This window comes from Oryx dammah, unplaced genomic scaffold, assembly GCF_014754425.2.
Source record: "Oryx dammah isolate SB20612 unplaced genomic scaffold, SCBI_Odam_1.1 HiC_scaffold_27, whole genome shotgun sequence".
NCBI classification, from domain to species: Eukaryota; Metazoa; Chordata; class Mammalia; order Artiodactyla; family Bovidae; genus Oryx; species Oryx dammah.
The window spans coordinates 60,876,058-60,891,240 of record NW_024070211.1 but is presented as its reverse complement, the minus strand read 5'-3'; the positions used below and the strand labels follow the sequence as shown (position 1 = coordinate 60,891,240).

Below are 15,183 nucleotides of genomic sequence, written 5' to 3'. Positions count from 1 at the left end.
AAGAGAAATGAATTTTTTTTTTCAGTAGAAAAACTGAGCAAGTGCCACTTTAGCCAATAGTCAATGTTAAGATCACCAGAATTAACTCATAGTGAGTTCATATACCCCTGTTTGACACAGTGTGGAGGACCCTTATCATTTATTCTTCCTCAAAATCCATAGCCTCAACTGAATCATGACAAAACCTTAGACAAACCTAAACTGGGGGATATTATAAAAAATAGATGGTCAGTACCTTTCAAAACTGACAAACTCATGAAAGACAAGGAAAAACCAAGAAATCATCCATGTGTTAAGCTTGAAAATGGAATCGTAAAGACCAACTGCAATGGATATCATGGATTGGGATTTACAGAAAAAGGGCATAAAGAGAAAAACTGGTGAAATTTGAATAAAATTAATAGTATTCTGACAATGTTACCTTCACAGTTTTTGTAAGTATACTAACATTACATGAGATAATGTTAGGGTAAGTGGGGCAAAATTAGTACTACTTTTGCAATTTCTTGGATTTCCCAGGTGGCTCAGATGGTAAAGAGTCTGCCTGCAAAGAGTGAGATCCAGGTTCACAGTCGGTCTATGGGATCAAAAGAGTCAGACACAACTGAGGGGCTAACACTTTCATTTTCTTTTCTTTTGCAGTTTCTCTGTAAACCAAAATGATTTAAAACTAAATGTCTAAAAATATAGCAAAAACTGTGGTGGGTTGTTTAGGTCCTTTAGTGGACCAGAATCTGGTGGTCCAGAGTCGATGATAAGAAAGTAAAGGAGAGAGAATGAGGCTGATATTCCTTGCTTTATGCAGAAAACCAATAAAGTCCCTGACACGGGGCTTGCTCTGTCCACGAAGGCCTCAGGCCCTTCTAGATGGGGTGAAGGAGTAGAGCACCTTCTCGAGAGGGTCTTAGAAGCCTGGGCAGGAAAGTGAACTCAGAGGGCCTCTGCGCTCCAGAGAATTAGGCTGAAAGAGAGAGAGAGAGAGAAAGAGAGAGAAGGGAAGAGAGAGAGAGAAGACATGGGGACCAAAGCTCTGATGGAGCAAAGGTGTTTTATTCAACATTGTTTGAGTATTTATACTCTCTTACAAGGTAGCTATTTTCAGCAGAGATAAAATCAAAACTTACAAATTATCAAGGAAACATGAGGTCATCCATATGAAAGAGAGAGGGTTGTAAATAATCACTTTTACCGTATGGTTCATAAGAAGGAAGAGAGTCGTAAATAGTTACTTACCACCATATGGAAAAACTAACGAAGGAAATACATACATTCCTAAGCCCCCAGGAATAGCTTGCTGCTCCAATTAATTCCTGAATATTCAGGAATTAATAAGGGACAGAGGATTCATGACAGATCCAAAACAGCACACAGGAATTAATGCTTCCTGACAGTGGGTCACTTTTTTTTTTCTTTCTGTAGTTAATAATATCTGGTTTATGTACCTAGGTCTCTTATTTTCCAGTTTCATTTCCATTTTTGAGATTGTAAATAATTTATGTCTCCAAATTCAAAACTACAAAAAGCAATAGCATATACATTGTGTGTTTAGTTCTGTCTCTTTAACTCTGTTCTCATCTATCCCTTCAAAATAATGATTTTTATTCATTTCTAGTTGATCCTTCAAATACTACATTTTCTTTTAATTACTATTTTGTTTTACTTTCTGGTGCCTTGATATTTAGAAAAATCTAATTTTATAGTTTTATATTTAATTAAAAATATTAACTATGCTGGAGTCCAGTTTTTATTAGTTAAGTTCAATCACTCAGTTGTGTCTGACTCTTTGTGACCCTATGGACTGCAGCACACCAGGCCTCCCTGTCCGTCACCAACTCTCAGAGCTTACTCAAACTCATGTCCATCAAGTCAGTGATGCCATCCAACCATCTGTCGTCCCCTTCTCCTCCCACCCTCAATCTTTCCGAGCATTGAGGTCTTTTCCAGTGAATCAGTTCTTTGCATCAGGTGGCCAAAGTACTGGAATTTCAGTTTCAACATCAGTCTTTCCAATGAATATTCAGGACTGATTTCCTTTAGGATAGACTGGTTTGATCTTGCAGTGATTCTCAAGAGTCTTCTCCAGCCCCACAGTTCAAAAGCATTAATTCTTCAGTGCTCAGCTTTCTTTATAGTCCAACTCTTACATCCATACATGACATTCTTCCAGTTTTTATATTGTTTTGTCTATTTATCAGCTATGCCATGCAGCATTGTACTTGTACTCAGTCATACCCGACACCCTGCAATCCCACAGACTATAGCCCTCCAGGCTCCTCTGTCCATGGAATTTTCCAGGTAAGAACACTGGAGCGAGTTGCCATTTCCTACTCCAGAGGATCATCCCAAGGCAAGGATTAAACCCATGTCTCTTGTGTTGGTGGGTGGATTCTTTACCGCTGTGCCAACTGGGAAGCCTCCTGTCCCTTGGCATGAAGGACCTTGTTTCCAGGACAAGGGTGGAACTCATGACCTCAGCAGTAGAAGCACGGAGTCTGAACTGCTGAACCACCAGGGGAGTCCCTGTGGATAATTTTATGCAACATTTTATAAAACAAAGTTTCCCTTGGCCTTTGATGGGAAAGGTCATCTTCATTAGATTTCTTAGGTCAGATTAACAAACAATAGTCTATAAATTGTTGCATGTTTAAAATTGTTTTTCTACAACTTGGATGATTTAAATCAGTTTGTCTGGAGATGACATGTATTTTTAATTAAGTTCATTTTTCATTTATCTTTTCTTTCCCTATTTTATTGTCCCTCCTACAGGCATATCACAACATGGCACAATGCAGAACAGCCAGTTTCTCCTTGAAAAATCATTGAACTAATTACCTTTATTTTATTTTTGTTGTACTGAATCATGTCCTGCGGGATGAATCGCTTATGTTGTTACATAAAAGCTTTTCATTATGCAAGAGTTATTATGGATGACTAAGATGAGGGTGAGCATTGTACAGCCTGTCTATCATTCTGCCTCTTGTATTTCAGTTTTTTGTTTTTTTTTTTATCCTTCTTCCTCTTCATTTCTCTACATTCTTTTATTTTAAAAATATATATTCCTGGGACTTCCCTGGTGGTCCAGTGGCTAAGAATCCACACTCCCAATTTAAGGACCCCAGGTTCGGTCCTTGGGCAGGGAACTAAAATTCCACATTCAGCAACTAAAATAGGTTCCATGTGCTGCAAATAAGACCTGGCACAGCCAAATAAATAAATAAAATGAAAATACATATACATTCCTTTTGTTTCATCCTTACTGTTTCTTCCAAAACTTTTGGATTTAGAAATTTATCTCACCATGGTTCTTTTTGTTTATTTAAATGCCTAAAAGATATTTCTGTTTGATTAATAATTTGAGTTTTCCTATAAATATTTACTACAGAAATCAAGCAAAGGTACAATGTCTCATTAATCAATCAAAGGATAGCTTAATTTTAAAAAAATGCACAACATTGTAAATCAACTGTACTTCAATAAAAAATTTTTAAAGATAAGTGTTAAAAAAGAAAAAAGGGGTGGTGAAGCCATTCACATGTTTTCATTTGATGCATATATATCCTTCTGAGACCCAACATAGACCATCTTATACTTTGTTGGCACATATGAAAAACATTTGTTTAATTTCTTTAGTGCATATTTACACATCCAGACACTGACAATTTTACTGTGATTTCTTAATATGTTTTAGATCCAGGGAATATGGCAGTGAACAAAGAGAACAGTTAATCTCATAAAGAAAAGTAACACACATCAAGAAGGGAACCAAGTGAAGTCAATACTGAAAGCAGAGCATTTGAGAGGCACAAACTATGTATTAGGTTCCCCTGAAAACTCCTATTTTTATAAAAAAGGAGCAGAGGAAAAAGCTCAAGAGTAAACTAGGGTCCTTCAGTAAGAACATTTGTAAGGAAAGTAGACAGCATGTATTACCACACCTCACATTGGGTGGGATTCATGAAGAATCTTCATATATACTGATTGGATAATAAAAAATATGTAATAACCTCTCTTTTCACAATGTCAATTGGTAAATCAGTATACTTTATATGGGCACATTAAATCAATTATATATAACATGCTTTGTATGATATGCATTATTTATAAAATTATATGTTTATAATGCACATGCATATAATATGTATGTATATAATATATATCAATATGCATTATTATTTTGAAATAATAACAGCCTTGTAGAAAGTTGCAAATATAATACAGGGACGTGTGCCATACCCTTCATCCAAGTTTCCCCAAGTGTTACATCTTGTATAATTAGAGTACAATATCAAATCCAAGGGTTTGTCATTGTCTTTTTAATACATGCATAAGTTCATGTAATCACCACCACACTATATCAAGATTCAGAACCATTCCATTACCACAAATTTTTCCTCTTTATCTTTTTTACTAATTTTTATTAGAGTACAGTTGATTTATTATTATTATTATTATTTTGATTTTAATTTAAATTTTATTCTTTTACTTTACAATACTGTAGTCGTTTTGCCATACACTGACATGAATCCACCACAGGTATACATGAGTTCCCAACCCTGAACCCCCCTCCCACCACCGTCCCCATACCATCTCTCTGGGTCATTCCAGTGCACCAGCCCCAAGCATCCTGTATTCTGTATCAAACCTAGACTAGCGATTCGTTTCTTACATGATAGTATACATGTTTCAATGCCATTTTCCCAAATAATCCCACCCTCTCCCTCTCCCGCGGAGTCCAAAAGTCTGTTCTTTATATCTGTGTCTCTATTGCTGTCTCGCATATAGGGTTATCATTACCATCTTTCTAAATTCCATATATACGTGTTAGTATACTGTATTGGTGTTTTTCTTTCTGGCTTACTTCACTCTGTATAATTGGCTCCAGTTTCATCCATCTCATTAGAACTGTTTCAAATATATTCTTTTTAATGGCTGAGTAATACTCCATTGTGTATATGTACCACAGCTTTCTTATCCATTCATCTGCTGATGGACATCTAGGTTGCTTCCATGTCCTGGCTATTATAAACAGTGCTGCGATGAACATTGGGGTACATGTTTCTCTTTCAATTCTGGTTTCCTCAGTGTGTATTCCCAGCAGTGGGACTGCTGGGTCATAAGGCAATTCTATCTATTTGTAGTTTTTTAAGGAATCTCCACACTGTTCTCCATAGTGGCTATACTAGTTTACATTCCCACCAACAGTGTAAGAGGGTTCCCTTTTCTCCACACCCTCTCTAGCATTTATTGCTTGTGGACTTTTGGATTACAGCCATTCTGACTGATGTGAAATGGTACCTCATTGTGGTTTTGATTTGCATTTCTCTGATAATGAGTGATGTTGAGCATCTTTTCATGTATTTGTTAGCCATCCGTATGTCTTTTTTTGGAGAAATGTCTATTTAGTTCTTTGGCCCATTTTTTGATTGGGTCATTTATTTTTAATACTATGTTAGTTTCAGGTGTACAGCAAAGTGAATCAGTTATATGTATATCTACTCTTTTCTAGATTCTTTTCTCATTTAGGCTATCACAGAGTATTGAGTATAGTTCCCTGTGCTATACAGCAGGCCCTTATTAGTTATCCATTTTATATATAGCAGTATGTATATGTCAATCCCAATCTCCTAATTCATTCCGACTCCCTTTCCCCAGTTTGGTAACCATAGGATTGTTTTCTACATCTGTGACTCTCTCATGTTACCTTTTTATCCTTATATACACACCTTTCCCCCAACATTTCATAAATCTTGGCAATCACTAATACCTTTGTCAGCTCTATAATATTTTTTTTAGAGAATGCTATATAAATATACTTAAGTAGTGTGTGGCCATTTTGAAATTGACCTTTTTCATTCAACACAATGCCCTTGAGATCCTTTCAAGTTGGTAATTCAATCAATTTTATTTCTAAGTGAAATTCCAGAGTATCACAGATGTTTAACCATTAATTTATGAGTTGTTTCCAGTTTTGACCACTCCAAATAGGCCTTCTATGAATAACCATGTGTAGGTTTTTATGTGGACATAAGATTTCATTTTGCTGAGATAATTGCCCAGTGAGTCTGAGTGAATGTTGCTCAGTCATGACCGACTCTTTGCGACCTCATGGACTGTAGCCTGCCAGGCACCACTGTCCATGGAATTCTCTTGACCAGAATACTGGAATGGGTAGCCATTCTCTTCTCCAGGGATCTTCCCAACCCAGAGATTGAACCAAGGTATCCCACATTGCAGGCAGATTCTTTCCCATCTGAGCCACAAGGGAAGCCCAAATAATTGCTGGGTCATTTGTTAAGTGTAAGTTTAACCTATCTTTTAAGGGAAGGTCAGACTATTTTCCAGAATGGTAGTACTACTTCACATTTCCATCAGCAATGTATAAGAGATCCAGTTTCTCTGTATCCTTGCCAGCATTTGATACTTAGTCACTGTTGCTAATTTTAGCTGCTCCATGAAGTGTGTGGTGATATTCCATTGTGGTATAAAATTGCCATTCTCTTTGGCCACCTCATGCAAAGAGTTGACTCATTGAAAAGACTCTGATGCTGGGAGGTATTGGGTGCAGGAGAAGGGGACGACAGAGGATGAGATGGCTGGATGGCATCACTGACTCAATGGACATGAGTCTGAGTGAACTCCGGGAGTTGGTGATGGACAGGGAGGCCTGGTGTGCTGTGATTCATGGGGTCGCAAAGGGTCAGACCCGACTGAGTGACTGAACTGAACTGAATGGCTAGTGATGTTAAACATCTTTTCTTGTGCTTATTTACCATCTAAAAATTCTCTTCAATAAAATGTCCCTTCATGGCTTTTCCCATTTCCAGTTGGATTAGGTTTGTAATTTTGATAAAGTTAGATTCTATTTCTTAATTAATAGATTAATTTTGGTTTTGGTGTCATATCAATGAACTCTTCACCAAGTTCTAAACCTTAAATGGATTAAGTTTTTAATTTTGATAAAATCAGATGTCTATTTTTTCATTAACAGATTGTGGATTCTATGTCTAGTCTAGGAACTCTTCAACAAGCCCTGAGTCCAGAATATTTCTCTATGTTATCTTTTAAGTTTTATACTTTTATAATTTTACACTTAAATCTATCATTCATTCCACACTAATTTTTTGTATAAGTTTTGAAGTTTAAGCTGAAGTATAATTCTTTAGTATGAATATACATTGCTCCAGCACAATTTGTTAAAGTGTTTTTCACCTTTGTCAAAAATAAGTTGGTTGTAAATGTATGGAACTGTTTCTGAACTCTCTGTTCTGCACAATAGATCTGTCTATCTATCCCGAGTCCCGTCCTGACTACTGAAGCTATGTAATAAATCTTGAATAACTCTGTTAATCCACTTTACCAGAATACTGGCTATTGTAGTTCCTTTGACTTTCCATAGAAATTTTAGAATAAACTGTAATTAACCTCCAATTAAAATAAATAAATTTATATTAAAAAAAACAAGTTTGCTCACATTTTTCATAGGATAAACTTGTATAATAATCTTCAAAGAATTGACATCTTAACTTTGTTGAATCTCTTCAATCCATGGTATGTCTCACCATTTATTTAGGTTCTTTTTAAGGCGTAATGTATTTCATCTTTCAGATAGTTTTTTGTTTCCTTCATTCATATTTTATAGTTTTTAGTTTACCTGCATGTGTTTTGTTAGATTTAAACCTCTGGTTTTTTTTTTTTTTTTGCTTTTGAGTTGTAAATGGTATTGCATTTTTATTTTTGGATTCTGCAAGTTTATTGCTAGTATATAGAAATGCAATTAATTTTAGGGTGTTGATTTTATATCTTGGGGTTTTGGTGGACTCAATTATCAATACTTGAGATTTCTTTCTTCAAAATACATTCTGATCACCGGGGCGCAAGACGGCTCAAGGGGCAGTGCTCCCCCTGCACCCTCAGTGCTCTGAGGCAAGCACTGGGCCCCATCCCCCAGTCCCTCGGGCTCAGCCTTGGCACTGGCCCCACGGAACACTGTGAGCCTGCCAGAGACCCCAGAGCTGGGCGTCGCGGAGTCTAGCAGACCGTGAGCCCCACTGTTGCTCCGTGCACCGCGCCCCGGAGCTGCCGTCCCGGCTCCTGCTGCCGCTGCTGATGTTGCAGCTCTTGCCTGCAGTGAGTGAAGGTCTTGACCACTCTGTTGAAATGGCATTTGCTGTGGAGCCAAGCAGTGATGTTGCAGTCCCCAGGCAGCCCGTTTTTAATGCTGGGCTGCGAGGTGGAGGGGACTCCTCCAGTGCTAATCACCTGGAAGAAGAACGAGGTGGAGCTGCTGGACAGTCCCCACTCCCCTATTGTGCTGGACAATAGGTCCTTGATGATCTGCCACTTCCTGCTGGATAGAGGAGGCAGCCCTTCAGATGAGGGGGACTATACTTAGGTGGCTAAGAACCGCTTTGGGCTGGTGGTCAGTCAGAAGGCTTGAATCCAGGCTGCAACCATGTCGGACTTCCAAGTGTATCCCTAGGCCACTGGGAGTGAGGAGGGCAATGTGTTCCACTTCCAGTGACAAATCCATGTGCTCCCCAAACCCCTCATCACTTGGGAGAAGAACAAGGTCCTCAGTGACATGGACGAGGAGAGGTACACACTGCAGCCCAAGAGGGTGCTTCAGATAACCGGCCTTCGATCCAAGGACAGCGGAGTCTTCACCGTGACAGGCTTGGGCTCTGGGGCCACAAGGAGCCTACAGTCCTCGTGGGGCCTGAGAACCTCACCCTGACTGTGCACCAGACTGCCATGCTTGAGTGTGTTACCGTGCCCATTGTGTCCTGGAGTCCCCTGCATGAACACCACATCGAGGTAGAGGGCACCCAGGTGCCAGGCATGGGGAACTTCATCATCTCAGAGGTGACTGTCCAGTGCTCAGGCATCTTTATGTCTACGCTGCCAAAAGGCCTGGCACCTGGGTTAGGAGAAGGGCCCAGAGCCGGCTGGTGGTGCAAGCCCCAGCAGAGTTTGTCCAGCACCCTCAGTCCATCTCCAGGCTGGCTGGGACTACAGCCATGTTCACCTGCCAAGCCCAGGGTTAGCCGCCCCGTCATGTGATGTGGTTGAAGAATGGACAGGTGCTGGAGCCCAGAGGCCCTGACCATTTCTGGAATCGCCTGGAAGATGAGGCCATTTACCAGTGTGTGGCTGAGAACAGTGTCAGCTTCTCTTAGAACAGTGTCAGCTTCTCAAACTGACTCTGCTGTGGGTTGAGGGGCTGCAGGCCCCTGGTGAAGACCAAGGAGATTGTGGGTCTATACATCAGGAAGGCTGCCGACTCCCCAGAGCTGGAGCATCAGGAAGTCATCAGCAAGAACACCTTCTAGCACCTGGTGAGCCACCTGGAGCCTTCCACTGCCTACAGTTTCTACATCAAAGTCTGCACACCTTGGGGTGGGAGGGGGGTGGGTGCAGTTCAGCCTTCACCCCCACCCTGGCCAGCACTCTATGCAAACTGTGACTCCCTCCTCAAATGTCAGTGAGGGTCCTGGGGAGCTCCACCCTGTAGCTGCTGTGGGAGCCCTGGAACCCACTGGCCTAGCAAGAGGGTGGCTTCAAGGTGTTTTTACCACCCAGCAAGCAAGGCGCCCTTCATGGGCCCCATCCTGCTGCCTGGAACTGTCTTCTCTTCTCTTATAACCTAAGCCAGCTTGACCCCGCTGCAGTGTACCGTGTGAAGCTGCTTGCCTACAGCCAGCATGGGGATGGCAATGCCACAGTCTGCTTTGTGTCTTTGAGGGGAGCATCTAAAAGGGCATCCCTGAGCCCACTATGTGACTGTCGGAAAGAGGAGGCCACCAACTAGACATCCACCATGGGCATCGTCATCGGCATCCACATTGAGGTCACCTGCATCATCTTTTGTGTCCTCTTCCTCTTATTTGGCCAAAGCGGCAGGGTCCTCCTTAGTAAGGGTGTGGAAAACCACCTCTCCCCGACTTAGGGCCCCTGGAGCCAAAGGAACCCTGGTGTCCCAGCACTGAATGGGGTGGGACAGGGAGAGAGGGGCCAGCTGGGCCAAGGCAGGACACGTGTGGACACGAAGGAACTGGAACAGCTGTTCCCCAAGGCCCTGCCCCTGTGTGAGGAGACCCAGCTCTCCATGCTGCTGCTTCAGGGGTTCCACCTTCCGGAGGAGATGACATCAGAGCCAAGGCCCCCGCTTCCCTGTCACTCTAGGGGACATAGGCCCTGGCCTCCTGAGTGGAGGACTGGCTGCCCAACAAGCTCCCTCAGGACAGTAGCCAGTGTCTGGCAGGTTCTGGAGGGAGCAACCCTGCATTCTCAGGTCAAAGGCAAGATTTCTCCTTTTATGTGGAATTCACCTAGGGGTTTCTCTGCGTTTCTGTCCTGACTGACCTTCTGATTGTCAAGACCTAAAGTAGCCTCAGCAAGAAACCCCTCCAAGGTCCCCTGCAGGAGCCCCCCCCCACCTTGGGCCAAGGCCCCCCTTCACCTCTGCTTGTACTCACATGACTTGGAACTGAACTAATGTTTTCCTTTAAAAAAAAGAACAAACATTAAAAAAAAAAAAACAGAGAGAGAGAGAGAGAGAGGAAGGTGAATTAGACAAAAATAATGCCCCTGCTGTGGCTGGGTGCCTGACACTGTCACTCTCCACGACTTTATTTTCTCAGGATGAAGTTTTGCTGTTTTGGTTTCCAGTGCTTACCTCAGCTAGAATGTATGTCCTTGGGGGAGCAGGGCCATGGCCTCAGCCCCCTGCTGCACAGAACCCTGAATGCACCCCTGCTTCAAGCCCCTTTAGGGGCACCCCTTCTTTCCTCACATTGTAGTCCAGAATTAAAAAAAGTAAAAAAACATGTCCCAGTTTCCAGGTGTTAAAGAAAACGTCTACCTTGAGGTTCACTGGTTCTTGGTCGGCCTGTGTTGTATCACTGGACCTTCCTTCCTGGCTCCTCTCTAAAAATAAGAGGAAAATTTGTTCCTGAAAGTATAAATTGTTGCTCTAGACTAGAAATTTCTCAGCATGCTACCAGGGCTCCATCTCATCTGCCCGTCCACTCCCATTTTGACCCTCTCAGCCAACTCATCCTTTACTGGGACCCCCAGGACCTTCTCTGAACCTGGGCCTTGGGAGGGTGGGCCATCACCCCACAGCCCGCCTACCCCTGTCTTGCCCTCAGAGCTACTGGAGCAGACTGGCCCCTGAAATGTACTGTGTGTGCCGGTTGTGTGCGTGTGGGTGTGTGCGTGTGGGTGTGTGTGTGTGGGAGGGGGGGCCAGCTGTCTGTTCCCTGGGACACTGCCAGCTTGACTCACCCCTTGGGCAGTGGAGCAACCACTATCAGCAGTTATGGCTGGTAACTATTTTTCTACAAGGTGTGTTTAAGGATTTATGTTCTTGTGACTTCTTGTTTCTCTTTTGTGTTGTTTTTTGAAAGACTTAAAGATGAGGAAAAACTAAATGGAAACAAATATGTATTTTTGGTTACACTCAAACATATTTTTAAATAGAAGAAACAAAACTTTTGTTAAGAAAAAAATGCATATTCCTTAAGTATAGATTAGATCATAAAATCCTTGACTCCCAACCCTCTAGGAACGCCTGCCCCAAACTTTAGTGAATTTGCTGAAGAAGGTACTCTCGGTGGCATTTTCGTGAAAGGCTGCAGTCTTGTACCTGTGGACTTGGGGAAGGGCATCGTCCCTTCTCCCCAATGCTGGGCCTGAGACCCAGGCACCTCAAACCGCCCAGGCAGTGCCCCTTGGTCCCTGCAGTGTCGTCTCCACACCCCCTTCCTCCTGGAACCCCCTCCCCCTAAGAAGCTTGGATCTGTGGGAGGGGATATGGGGGCCACCTGCCCCATCTAGGGTTTTGTCACACTCATTTTGACTGAATAAAAGCCCTGTAGCCAAAGTGGAAAAAAATAAAAAATAAAATAACACATTCCTCAGAGGTGTTTATATGTAGACCAAATTCCTTCCTATCTAGGCAGCCACTTATACCAACCTGGCTAGGAAGGACAGAGATGTACTTTTACTGTTCTACATGTGACCTCCACTGATACCATGGAGAAGGTAGCACTGTTCTCAGTAAGCCTTAGTAGAAATGTAACTCTCCGTAAGAGCCCCTCTGCCATCCCTCCAAGCAGGCAGGAAAGAGGCTTTTTGTTACTCATAGGCAGGAGAGACCTATAGATTTCCTTTACGCTGTCAACTTAGTCTGAACAGAGCAGTGAGCTTGTTAAGACACTCCAAGATCTTTGGTGAGGAGAGCGCTGGCTCCTGACCATGCCTTCTCTGACATCACCCTGACCAGGAGTTTGGGACACCTTATGAAATTTTGGTTTTCCATTCAGTTTTTGCTGATGGAATTGAGAGTGGAGTCCTTCCTTTTTTTTTTTTTTAATGTGCTGTTTTACTGGAGTAGAGTGGTTATTTCCAAAACTTTTTGCCCTGCATGTCTACCCTTTCTTGGCCTTTTAACAGAGAAAGCATGCTTTTCTTGTTTATTTTTTTATTTATTTTTCTTAAGTCTGTGTCCATTGACATTTCTGGGTGGTTGGCTTCACAGTCTGATATATACAAGACAAAGAGAAAAACGAAAGAATTTACTACCTTATATCATTCCTTTGTTACCATATTCCTAGACAGGCTATCTACTTTTCTTCATCATTCAGCATATTTCTATGTTTGTTTTATATTTAATAATCAGGATTTTAAGTTGCATTCATCAGAAGAAATAGGAAAAATATGTCTAATACAGCTCACCAGAAGTCTGTAATATATTTTTAATCAAACTGTTTATAGAAAGAGAGGCCCACAAAACACTTGCATGGAGCCCTGAACTACTGAGGGGTGGCCCTGTACAGAACTGTGCAACCTTGCTGTTACCTAGCAGCCAGATGGCCTGGTAAAAAATTTTTAGCAAAGCATAATGTCACCCCAATTAGAACTGGGGCTGTCTTAGTAAGCACAAAGAGAAAATGGGTATTTAATAGGCAGCCTGCTGTGTCTGCTTCAAACTCCTATAGTTTAACAACTTACTTTAAAATCATGAGTGTTATAGGAGGCCCAATGTGCTTTAGGTTGAAATTACATATATACATATATATATATATATATATATATATATATATATACACACACATATGTGTATACATATACATAATTTATATATGCATATTTTAAACGTATATACATATTTGTGACAAAATACACATACATAAAATAAGTTCATGCCATGCTGCCATGCAGAAGAAGTCAAACTAAAATATTGGAAAAGTCCAAGAGACCCAATATATGTCTTAGAGCAGCAAAGATGAAGTGATGGCCTCAATCCAGAGTCCAGGTGACCTGCTTGGAGAGATGCATGGTTACCTGAGCAAAGTTTACTAAAGTAAAGCCCTTGGACTTTGGAGTCTCAGAAATCCCTTCTTCACTCAGGTATAAAAAAGTCATAAAGGAAGCAAAGAATGTCATTCTGAGCTTAGCAAACTATAGGAAAAATGAAAGGAATGGTAGAAATATTGGAAAATTGTAAGACATTTGATAAATAGTTTAGTTTGTATACAGATCAATGAATATTTCTGACACCCTAAGGAAGTTCTGGAAATTCACCAAGAATTTTGGAAGGATGATAATAATAAATAAAAAATTTAATTAGCTGATGGATCTTAGAAGGAACTCTTTAATTAAGTGATACTATTAATTAGGTATTGAATGACTACTCTATATACATTTTATTAATACATGAAAATACTTTCCAATATTATATTTTCCCTAACTGTGTTATTAAAATTCTAAATAGACATAAAGTAATGGAAAATATTTTGAAAACTTTAACTTGAAAAGCAAATCTCCGTTTTGTTACTGTACCCCATCTCTCCTCCAAGATAAACACTGTTTGTGGTTTTTCTCTATATATCATTACAATAATAATCATATATGTGTGCATGAGTGTATTTTATTTTACTCAAATGGCAGCATAATCACATACAATCATCTGTATCTCTGCATCTTCATAATAAAATACCTTAGAGATTTTTCTTATCCCAACATTGATGAGATCTCATTTTTTTAACATTTTACATAATCTTTTCTCATACTGATGGAAAACTTCATGTAGATAGTGTGAGATAACATACATATGAAAATGGCCTTTTGCTTCCATCTCCAAGTTCAGTTGTATTTGTTATATTAAAGCTTTTACAATTATTGTGTTGTAATTCAATAACTTGATTACAATGTGGTTACATAGCTTTTCACTAGTATGTTTTTCTACTGTTTCTTCAGACTTGACATGTGTTTTCATTATGGTTCATTTCCCTAGTATCTGATATAATACTGGAATATAATAACGACATCAACAGTCATTTATTGAGCATCAAGCACTAGAAGCATGGTGAAGTACTTTGTAAATGCTTGCTTATATAACCTGCCAAATAAATTTAACAAAGAGTAAAGTTATTATTCCATTTTTAAAGATGATGAAATCAAGGTTTATAGAGGTGAAATCACTCTTTTATAGATATAGCATTTATTCTTGTTGTCCATCATTCCTTTGAAAGTTTAAATCCTAAACACTGATCTCTGTAATTTCACTGTATGTATTTTTTTTGCATAATTTAAAAAACAAATTAATAAAATATTTAAGAGTCAGAATCAGTTTGTGTCAAATCATGAAAACTCCATTTAAGCCTGTCCTTTTGTTTCTCATGTGTGTTTTTTAGTAAAGATAATTTTTTAAATGACTATGTAGTACACATCACAGCAGTAAAATTTACTCAGAAAGGTCAAGGAGAAACATTTTCTATAGATTCCCATGATATCCAGTTTATCTGGTTCCTAGCAATTCACACACAAAATGCTTTTTTCCTCACACAGTACATTTCAATTTAAATACTATGTTTTTCATTAAATTTACATAAAACTTGTATATCTTGTTTACTGCATAAATCCAAAGTCTTATATGAAATCAATATGTCATGTGCTCTATTTTACACATGACATGAGTAGTTTTTCATTTTGTCATAACTCTTTTTATCATCCTGGGAAACATACATGGAATTATGTTTCTTTCAACCAAGTATACCCTCTTTAGCCTGTGTCTTCTGCTAAGCAACTGGATAAGAAGCAAAAAATCAACTACCTGAGGACCCTTACAAGTAATCTATAGATAAAAGTAAAAAATATGAGAACCAAGCTGTATGTGGG

At 40.1% G+C, this 15,183-nt stretch overlaps 1 pseudogene; it reads left to right on the top strand.

Moving 5' to 3' along the window:
- The first annotated feature begins 2,936 nt into the window (after nucleotides 1-2,936).
- LOC120854118 lies at nucleotides 2,937-11,697 on the top strand (annotated as a pseudogene).
- The last annotated feature ends 3,486 nt before the right edge of the window (nucleotides 11,698-15,183 follow it).